Source organism: Mesocricetus auratus, unplaced genomic scaffold (genome assembly GCF_017639785.1).
Source record: "Mesocricetus auratus isolate SY011 unplaced genomic scaffold, BCM_Maur_2.0 Super-Scaffold_100003, whole genome shotgun sequence".
NCBI lineage: Eukaryota > Metazoa > Chordata > Mammalia > Rodentia > Cricetidae > Mesocricetus > Mesocricetus auratus.
Genome location: NW_024429188.1, coordinates 102,750,805 through 102,762,241, shown reverse-complemented (window position 1 = coordinate 102,762,241; position 11,437 = coordinate 102,750,805). Strand labels below are relative to the sequence as shown.

Sequence of the window (11,437 nt, the reverse complement as noted above, 5' to 3'; positions counted from 1 at the left end):
ACCTGAGAGAAGGAAAGTCTTCAACACTGTTGGTAAGGATGTAAATTAGAGCATCCATAACAGATGTCAGGAGGGAGGTTCTTCAGTAACAACAAATTGTCTATGATTCAGCAATCACACTTATACTATGTACCAAAATAAATGAAATCAGTATTCAGAAGAGAAATATTAACTTTCATGTTTATAGTAGAAGTTTATAGTAGCTGAGAAACAGTCTCAGTTTCTGTGTTTATGAACTGAAGAATACATAAAGAACATGTGATGCATATAATTCATATATACATATATATCACACACATATGTATATACATATATATATAGTAGAATACTATTCAGCTATAAAAATAACAAAAGTCTGTCACTTGCACAACAAGGATGGAATTTATTATATCATTATGTTAAGTGAAATAAAGCACACAGAAAAGACAAGTATTGCATGATCTCATTCATCTTGGGGGTTAGAAAGGTGACTCAGTAAGTAAAGTGCCCGCCAAGCAAGAGGGGCTTCGTTTGAATCCATGTAAAGGATTCATGTAAGAGGACTCATGTAGCACAGTGATGTCTGCTTGTAACCCCACAGCTGGGGGATGGTTGAGTTCATTGGGCAGACATTTTAGCCAAATGGTTGAGCCCCAAATTCAGTGAGAGGCCCTGTCTCTGAAAAGTGGGGAGCAAGCAATGAAGATATAGGGCATTGACCTGTGGTCTCTACATGCACATGTACTCACTTGCATGTGTACCTGCATGTAGATACGCATATACCCACATGAGCATGTACACACACCACACAAAACATACAAAAGAAGACTTGGTCTCCAAAAAGTTCAGAGTAAAAACAAGATCATTTGTGGCAGGAGAGAGAAGGATGGGGAAATATTGATCAAATACTGATCTTGTTATGGACAGGAGTCGGAAATCCTGGTAGGCTATTGCAAAATCATACAGAGAATTTTCAGTGTCTTCTCCATAAAAATGATATATTTGAGGCGATAAGTGCTATTCATATCTAAATGTTGCACAGTATACCAGCATAAGACATCTACGACTACTCTACTAATATTCGTAATTTTATGTTTTTATATATGAGTTAAGATGAGGGAAAGTAGAGGATGCATCTTTGCTATGTGAACTGACATTGCATTTATATAGAATACACACATTTTCTTCAATACTTTAAATTATCTCCGAATTATTTACAATACCTAATACAGTATGAACCCAGTGGAAATAGTTGTTTGTACTATTTTTAAAAGCATACACAAAAATTCTGAAGTGGACATGGTGATGCACATCTGTTGTCACCGTACTTAGGAAGTGGGAGCAAGAGGCTTATAAAGTAATCCTAAACTTTCTAGTGAGTTCAAGGTCAGTCTGCTATACAGGAAAGCCTGATGCTAGGGATGCACCTGAAGTGCCATCTCCCAGCGTTCCTCTCTTCAGTAAGTGTGCTAAAGCAGCCTTTATTTTAAATTTCCTAATGACCAATGGCACTGAGAATTTTGTCATGTGCTTCTGTGTTACCTAAATGTCTTATTGGGTAAAGCTCCTGATTAAATATTTGGCCGCTTAAAATTGTGTTTGTTTGTTGCTCTTATGGAGTTCAAATGACTTATTTTCCGTTGGAAATCACAAAGAACAAGATCTCATTTTAACATATTTCCTCCCTCCCATGACCCTCTAAAAAAGCCCATATTGGTAGCAGGGAGGTTAAAACCAACACCTAAAGAGACAGGAACTAAAGATGCTGTCTTAGTTAGGGTTTCCATTGCTGAAAAGAGACATCATAACCATGGCAACTCTTATAAAGGAAAATATTTAATTGGAGTGACTTACAGTTCAGAGGTTTAGTCCATTATCATCATGGTGGGACATGTGGCATGCAGGCACACATGGTGCTGGAGAAGGAGCTAAGAGTTCTACATCTGTAACAGGAGGTGAACAGAACTAGGCATAGTGTGAGCATATGACACCTCAAAGTCTGCCCCCACAGTGGCACATTTCCTCCAACAAGGCCACACCTCCCAATAGAGCCACTCCCTATCAGTTTATAGAGGTCAGTTACATCCAAAGTACCATAGATGCTGAGCAACATAAGATTCAGCTGCTCTATAGGAATAACCCCCATGAACTAATTTCTCACTGTGAAGCCCACATTGGCCTTGAATCACACGTATACCTCTGCCTCAGACACTGAAGTGCTGAGATTAAAGATATCCACCAGCACACTGGACTATGCAGTATTTCCAACTTTCCCAAAAGTCCTACATCTCTGATTCACTGTCAGGCTTGGGTTTTGCATTTTCACATAAATGTTAGAACCATCTTACTAACTTGAGGGGTGCTGCAGGTATCAGAAGCAGGAAGTTGAGAGGTAGGTTCTAACTGAACACCCACGAGTTCTCTGCTCTGTACTGGCTTCGCCTGCCCTGAGCCAACCACCATGCTCAGAAAGGTCAGTCTTTTCAGGGAAAATGGTGTCTCCACACCCTGGGCTCAAGCATTACTTCTTCCCCTTCAGGGTCTGCAGGTGCCTGGTGGCATTCTAATGTGCAATTGCATCACACTTTCTCAGAAGGCTTTTCAGAACACCCTGCTTGCCAGCTTCTGGAACATCGTTGGGAGCTGAGACTGGAGGTTTTCAGGTGAGTTCGTACTGCCGCCTAGTGGACGTGCCCAGTCACGGCTATTGGTTTCCTGCAGGCCCTCCGCCCTATCCTCCTCCTTGTCCTCCCTGTGATGATTTTTCTGAGACCTTGTTGCCACTACTATCTAAGGCGCTAAAAATAGTTTTGTGATGTGTGAGTGGACTCTTTCAGGTGGGCTGTGAGGTTCTGGAAGGCTGGAGGGTAGCTGTATCTCGTTTATGGTCTGGCGCTGGACTATGTGGCTTCCAAGAGCCAATGGGCGCCGTTGAGAAGGAGCACTTCAAAGCAGGTTCCATCGTGTCCTCCTCATTCCTGAGCATGTGTGCAGTTAAGGGTGCTCATTCCCCAGGTACCTGGAACCAGCCCTTGCAATTTCCTTTACAGAGAACTTGCTCCTATTTACACACATACTAGAAGCTAACTGATAGCAAGAGGTATACGGGTTGTTATCAGAGTAAGTGACTCCCACTAAAAATCTTCTTTTGTACAAATAAGAAGCTTGTAGGAAAATATCGAGACTGGGCTAGATGGCATCAGATGTGTAGATTCCTTTGGGGAGAATCCATGTCAAGGGCAAAATTTTGAATTCTCCCTATCTCCAAGCATGGTATATTCCTGCATTCAGTTTGTTCCACTTCTTAACCTATTAAAAACTGCGTCTCAGACTTCCTAGGGGAGGCCTTACCCTTTCAGAGGAGCAAAAGGAAGCGGGGGCAAATAGGGGGAGCAGAAGGAGAGGAGGGAGGGGGAACTGGGATTGGAATGTAAAAAATAAATAAAATAAAAATTGCCTCTCAGATGAATTATCTTTGTTTGAGACAGAGTCTCATTCTGTATCCTTGAATGACCTGGAACCTCCTATGTGGACCAGGCTGGCCTCCCACTCAGAGATCCACTTGCTTCTGCCTCCTGTGTGGTGGAATTAAAGGCGTGTGCTGTGTATCATTCAGATTCATTTCATGCATCCCATAGTTCTGCAGTCTTCTCCTAATCATTTTGAAATTGAGAAAACTGTGTATGTGTTTTTGTGTGTTCTGTATGCATGTGTGTATATCTGGGGATGGAAGTGTACCTGCCCACATAGGAGCTCTTGCTCATGCATGTTTTAGCCTGTGATTGACATCCAGAAGTGTTCCTCATTCTCTTCTCCACCTTATCATTTTCTCTATTACTATTATTAAACATTTATTTTTAAGTTATCTACCTATTTATTTATGTTTTTGAGACAGGGTTTCTTTGTATTGTTTTGGAGGCTGTCCTGGAACTTGCTTTGTAGGCCAGGCTGGCCTCGAACTCACAGAGATCCGCCTGCGTCTGCCTCTGAGTTCCAGGAAAGCCATGGCTACACAGTGAAACCCTGTCTCGAAAAACAAAAACACAAACAAACAAAAAAACAATGTTAGCTGTTATTTTAATGTCTGATCTCATTCTTTTATGGTTTCATTGTACTCTATGAGATAAGAGGATCAAAATTTGCCCAGGTCTGAAAGTTCTGAAAACTCTGGAAGATAAGAGTCAGGGGGTGAGTGCATTCCAAATTTAGAGCAGCAGGGTACTTCCCACTAGGTGCTAGTCTAAGTTTCAAGCTAAGTGAAGGATGCTCAACCTTGGTTACATTGGCATTTGAACTGTCGAATTCTTCAATGTGTGTGGGTACTGAGTATTGGAAGGTGCTTTGCGGTGTCTCTGGCCTCAGTCTACTGTGTACTAGTCTCGTCTTCATTCACCAGGCTGTGGTATGAAAAATGTCTTCAAACATCTGTGAGATGTGGCCAAGTGATCAAGTGCTCCGGGTCAAAAATCATGGAACAAGACACACAAGGAAAATACTTCCAACTGGACTGAACAGTAAAATAGTGAAACCAAAAATTGTACAAGTGAGATATCTGAGATCTTAAGTGGTTTTTTATGGAAATGATAACACTATCAGCTATTGTTTATGAAATAGTTTGCTCTTTTGAAATAATTCCCACAGCAATAGCCCAAGGAAAATGATATGCAGAAAGTGCAGTGCTAGGGGGTACTATCTAATCTAATCGAGCTGTAACCTTTTGCTTTGAACTACCATAGTATTAATTGTGTTCAAAATGGTATTTCCTCTGTGGCAGTGGTTCTGAACTTTCCTAATGCTGTGACCCTTTAATACAGTTCCTCATGTCGATGGTCTTGACAGTGGTTCTCACCTTCCTAATGCTGTGTTCCTTTAATACAGTTCCTCATGTTGATGGTCTACACAGTGGTTCTCACCCTTCCTAATGCTGTGACCCTTTAATACAGTTCCTCATGGCGATGGACTACACAGTGGTTCTCACCCTTCCTAACGCTGTAACCCTTTAATACAGTTCCTCATGTTTATGGTCTAGACAATGGTTCTCACCCTTCCTAATGCTGTGACCCTTTAATACAGTTCCTCATGATGATGGTCTAGACAGTGGTTCTCAACCTCCCTAATCCTGTGACCCTTTAATACAGTTCCTCATGTTGATGGTCTACACAGTGGTTCTCACCCTTCCTAATGCTGTGACCCTTTAATACAGTTCCTCATGATGATGGTCTAGACAGTGGTTCTCAACCTCCCTAATGCTGTGACCCTTTAATACAGTTCCTCATGTTGATGGTCTACACAGTGGTTCTCATCCTTCCTAATGCTGTGACCCTTTAATACATTTCCTTGTGATATAGTGAGTCCCTCAACCATAACTTTATTTTTGTTGCTACTTCCTAACTGTAATTTCCTACTGCTATGAATTGTAATGTAAATATCTGATACACACAGGCTATCTGATATGTGACCCCACGAAAGGGTCATTCGCCACCCCTAGGAGTTGTGATCCATAGGTTAAGAACCACTGCTCAATGGGAAATCACCCACTGTGAAGGCTGATCCCATTGCCTTGACTGGATTTAGAATCACCATGGAAACACCTCTGCTTATGTCTGTTAGGACATTTTCGGGACGATGTAACTGAATGTTAGAAGCACCAGTAAAATTGCAAAAGAAAGTCAATCAGCACAGTTTCCATCTCCCCACGCTCCTGACTGTGGTATACAGCACCCGGAGACTTCTGCTGCTCGAACCTCCTTACCACAATGAACTCTACTCTCAAACTGTGAGCCAGAATAATCCATTCTTTCCTTACCTTGTCCCTTTCCGCTATTTTGTCACAGTAATGAGGAAAGTAACTAAATCATACATCTGTGATCCTACTGGGTTAGCTGAGTTAAGCTTAATTTTACATGATTTCGTCACCAAGTTCCTGGGATAGCCTTGGGGTAAATTTAACTGGTGTTACTTTGATGAATTACAGTGATTTCTGGAGCAAGATCAAAGAGCCGTTTGTCTAAGGCCTTCAGGGTCTAGAGGCGGTGGCAGTCATTAGGCAGGAAGCCCCCACCCAAGGACTTTGATGCTACCGCTGCTTATCCTTCTCAAAAGCACACCAGCTCTGGTTAGTTTTATCATGCTGGTCTGTCAAAGCCTCTGGCTCATTTGAGGAGAAAAATCTTTAAGAGTATGTTAAGCGTGTACTCTAATGGGCGAGACAGTGCTTTACTGTCATCTGTAATAACCCATCAGGGTTAATGGAGTCAGTGTAGTTCAGGAACAGCATTTAATTAACAGAGCGCACAGTAAAATGGTATCAGGGAAGATCACACACATTTGAAGTAGGACAAGCTACCTTAACACACAGGGTCCAGTGAACAATGGAATTGGGAGGTGCTCTGATCAAAAAGCAGGATAAAGGAGTTGTTGAAAGGTACGGAGCTCTCAAGCAATTCCCTTTCTTTCGCTGTTTCTCTCTGTATGTCTTTGGGGTTTGGTTTGCCCCGGTATTTTTTCTTTGCTTTTGCCAATCACACTGAATAAAATTCTTAAACCTACTGTAAATGTACGTTTCGCCCTTCTTCTTTATGTTCTGCAAGGCTTATTTGCAGAGCCTCCAACGTACACGACTGGGATGCTGTTGCTCTTACATAACGACAGGATTGTTTCATTTCACTTCTCAGTAGGCATCTAGCAGCATTCTGCGCTCAGGTTTTTGATGAGTACACAAAGATGAAAATGGAAGGAAGGGTTGTCATTCTCTTTGCATCCATGTCATCGTTTGTAGCATACAGGAGTCCCTCATTCCATGACCCCCAGTGGATGCCTGACACTAAGGATACTACTGAACCCTATACATGCTGTGCTTTTTCTATCCATACATGCCTGTAATAAAGTTGAAATGAATTAGGCAACATAAGAGATTACCAAGTAATAATAGAACAATTATCAAAACACGCTCTTACAAAGTTGTGAGGATCATTATTCTCGGATTTTGAATATCAAGAAGTAAGGGCTTTGTCACAGAAACACAGTAGTTTCACAAGAGTCAGTTTGGCTCTCCTTTTTCTGAACCATGGAGGCTGTGCTGGCGAAGAAAAAGAAGGTTCCTGCTGTGCCAGAAACCCTTAAGAAAAAGCGAAGGAATTTCGCAGAGTTGAAGGTGAAGTGCTTTCAGAAAAAGTTTTCACTGAAGACACTGCAGATGGCACGGAGGAAGATTATCTATGAGAAGGCAAAGCATTACCACAAGGAATACAGGCAAATGTACCAGACAGAGATTCGCATGGCTAGGATGGCAAGAAAGGTTGGAAACTTCTATGTGCCTGCAGAACCCAAGCTGTCATTTGTCATCCGAATCTGAGGTATCAATGGTGTAAGCCCAAAGGTCTGCAAGGTGTCGCAGCTGCTCCGTTTTCGTCATATCTTCAATGGCACCTTTGTTAAGCTCAACAAGGCTTTAATTAAATGCTGAGGATTGTGGAACCATACATTGCATGGAGGTACCCCAACCTGAAGTCAGTCAATGAGCTCATCTACAAGCACGGCTATGGCAAAATCAATAAGAAGAGAATTACCTTGACGGACAATTCCTTGATTGCTCGTCTCTTGGTAAATACGGCATCATTTGCAAGGAGGATCTAATTCTATACAGTTGGAAAACACTTCAAGGAAGTCAATAACTTCCTGTGGCCCTTCAAATTATCTTCTCCGTGAGGTGGAATGACGAAAAAGACCACTCATTTTGTGGAAGGTGGTGATGCTGGCAACAGGGAAGACCAGATAAACAGGCTTATTAGACAGATGAACTAAGGTGTTGCCCATGTTTTTTTTAATTTTATTTTCCAGTTTAAATTTAGATAAGAAACAAGGTTGCTTCACAAGTCAGTTCCAGGTCCCTCTCCCATTCCCTCCCCTCTTCCCGTGCCCTCCCCCCAACCCCCCCCCCGTTATCCCCTCATTCCCCCAGGGAGGGTGGGGCCCTCCATGGGGGTGTCCATAGTCTGTCATTTCATATAGGGCAGGGCCTAGACCCTTCCCCAAGAGTTCGGGGTGAGAGTGCACCTCACATTGTTCTATGGGAGTCCAAAGTCCGTGTGTATACTTGGGATGGGTACTGATCTGCTGTCCAAGGCTCAATAGATTCCCTAGGCCTCCTCATTGACACCCAGATTCAGGGGGTCTTGATCAGACCCATGCTGGATTCCCAGGCTGATGCCTGGGATTCAAGAGTTAACCTTTGTCTGGTCAGCCATGTTTGTTTTTTGTTTTTTGTTTTTTTTTTTTTAATCTGGTCAGTTAACAAACAGTCACGGTTTGGCAAACTGAAAAAAAAAAGAGTCAGATAATTTCAAAGGCCACTAAGTGACCAGTGGGCAGGTGATGAGACAAAGGGATGATTACATTCCAGAAAGACCAAGGAGAATGATTGGTGGGGGCACACAGTTTAAAATTTATGAGCTATTTACTTCTTCTTCTTCTTCTTCTTCTTCTTCTTCTTCTTCTTCTTCTTCTTCTTCTTCTTCTTCTTCTTCTTCTTCTTCTTGTTCTTCTTCTTCTTGTTCTTGCTCTTCTTCTTCTTCTTGTTCTTCTTGTTCTTGTTCTTGTTCTTCTCCTTCCTCCTCCTCCTCCTCCTCCTCCTCCTCCTCCTCCTCCTCCTCCTCCTTCCTTCTTTTTGGTTTTTCCGAGATTAGACAAGATCGGGCGCGTTCAGGGTGGTATGGCCATAGACTCTTTTTGGTTTTTCAATGCAGGATTTCTCTGTATAGTTCTGATTGTCCTGGAACTAGCTCTGTAGACCATGCTGTCCTCAAACTCACAAAGATCTGCTTGTATCTGCCTCCTGATTACTGGGGTTCAAGGCAACTGTCACCAATGCCCAGTTGAGATGTGCACAAGTAAAATAAATTATTTTGTTTTTGAGATACTGAAATAGAAGTAGATTGTAAAGAGAAGCTTTTTCCTTGAGAGAAGCCTTCCCACCGTCCTGGTTCTAGAGCCGCATCAGTCCCAAATAAACACACAGGAGGCTATATTAATTATGAAGCTGTTGGCCTTGCTTGTTTCTTCCTGGCTAGCTCTGACTTAAGTAATTACCCCATAATTGTTAATCTATGTATTTCTCTTACCGGAGAGTAGTTCCTGGCTTCCTACCCCATGGCGTTTACATCTTGACTTCCTGTGTTTCTCTTACCCAGAGTCCTTCTGGACTCCTAGTCCCTCCTATCTAGATTCCCTATTGGCCAGACAGTGCTTTATTGACAAATGCACAGGACTTCCCTGTCGCATCTGCCACGCAGCCTGGTGTCCCCACACTTCCCCAACATCTCCTCTTTCTGTTTAAACAAAAAGAAAGGTCAAAGTATATATAACAGAACAGTTATCAAGTAAGAACACAGTTACAACATTTTGTCTATTAACATTTAGCAAGATTTAAAGAAAATATCATCTATCTCTTTCTTGTGAGTCCAAAGTCCTATATGTAGCTTATCTCTTATCATAACTAAGAAAAACTATAATTATAACTATCTGTCTTCAACTCCATCAAAGACCACAGAAGGATAATATATAAACACTAGGATTGACAAAGACATCTTACTGCCTGGACAGTCACCCAAAGTTCCTCTGTAATGTTGGGGCATCCATCTTCAGCCCATAGGCCACAATGTGTCCAGAAAATTTCTCAGCAAAGCAGGAAATTCCAAAACTGTCCATCTGCATTGGCAGTCTGTCAGTCAATTTTCTGTGTCCTGCAGAAAGTCTTGTAGACTCTTCCATGAAGCAGGAACCCTGTAAGACTGAGTTCAGCATTCAGTTTCCTGTGGGTCCTGCATGTCCAGTTTATACAACAACAGTCAAACAGTCTAGGCAAGAACAGTTTCTTGCCCAAATGGCTAATCTTGCCATGTTGAAAGCAAACTCAATAATGAGTTTCTTCGATGCCCACCCTCCCCCCAGTGCATCTCAGATCCCAAGAAAATGACCACGCAAGCCAAAGTATTTCCAAAAAGCAAAAAGTTTACTTTTGCCAGCAAGGTGCTCAACAATGTCAAATCAAACAGGCAAGTGAGGGCCTGCAATGATTTTGTTGTTTGTTTTGTTTGGGGACAAGGTCTCTCTACGTAGAACTGGATGCTCTGGAACTCACTCTGTCGATCAGACTGGCTTCAAACTCACAGAGGTTTACCTCCCTCTGCCTGAGATTAAAGGCCTGTACTCCGGCACCTGACGTTGTTGCTGGATTTTTATTCCTGAGGTAAGGGGGTTCTGTGTCTCATGGAGGTTAGAGCTGGGCCTCACATGCTTCAGTGTTTGCCTATCTCAAAATAGCAGCGGATAAGCAAAGTGCAGCTTTTGAGAAAACGATGCAACCTTTGATTTCAAGGAAAGCTGACCCTGAAGGAATTTGAATTTCTGTCAAGTGGCTTCTTAACTTTGTTTGTTTGTTTTTGGAGACACGGTTTCTGTCTTAGTAAATGTGTAATGGAAAACTGTGGGCCCATTGCACACCAAACACTGGGAGTTAAGATGTTCAGGTACTATTTGAATTTTGGGCAGGACCATTCCCTGGGCAGGATAAAATGGAGAGGGCAAGGTGAGAAGCAGCATGCTTTGTCACTGTCTGCTTTCTGATGGTGGATTGGTGTGACCAGCTGCTTCGAGGGCCTGCCACCTCGACTTCCCTGTCACGATGGTATTTAACTTTTAACTAGGAACCAGAATAATCCCTTTCTTTCTTGGAAATAAGATGTTCACGTACATAGTATGGGAGTGTAACCTCATTGGCATCAAAATATTTCAAATATGATACATATTTTGTGTGCACATAAAGAAAAATAAGCAAAATGACAGATTCATTTTCCTGTTATCTGCTACATAATTCTACTGTCTGCACTTCTTAATACTATACCTCTGGTTGTATCCAGTGTAGGGAGACCTACGAATATAACATTGTCACCCATCAATAAAAATCAAAATTGAATTTAAAAATCACTGTGGTGTGGTGGCGCACACCTTTAACCCCAGCACTTGGAAGGCAGAGACAGATGATAGATCTCTGTGAGTTTGAGGACAACCTGGTCTACAGAGTGAGTTCCAGGACAGTCTCCATAACTACTGAGAAACCCTCTGGGGTGGGGGTGGGGGAGAAGGGGTGGGGGAGAAGAAGATGAACTTCCCACATTGGCCTTAATCTTCGTAGACCTAACTGGAAAATTCTTTGACACGTTTCAAGATTGAATTTAAGTGTCCTCCCTCCATGAGCCCTTCTCCAATATCCTGGTAGGCAAAGCTGTGGAATGTCACTGTTGAGCATGGTAGATCAGGCAGCTAGCTCCATGTTGGGGGGCGTATTCTATCAGGAGCAGAAAAGATTCCCACCGATGCAAACTTTGGAGTTCTCACCTGTGCTTTCATTGCCATCTGCTGCTGGTCTTCACAGTAGGGCCAAGAGGATTGTTTAAGGGCA

At 42.4% G+C, this 11,437-nt stretch overlaps 1 pseudogene; it reads left to right on the top strand.

Moving 5' to 3' along the window:
* Positions 1 to 7,043: 7,043 nt before the first annotated feature.
* On the top strand, positions 7,044 to 7,782 carry LOC101831622 (annotated as a pseudogene).
* Positions 7,783 to 11,437: the final 3,655 nt, after the last annotated feature.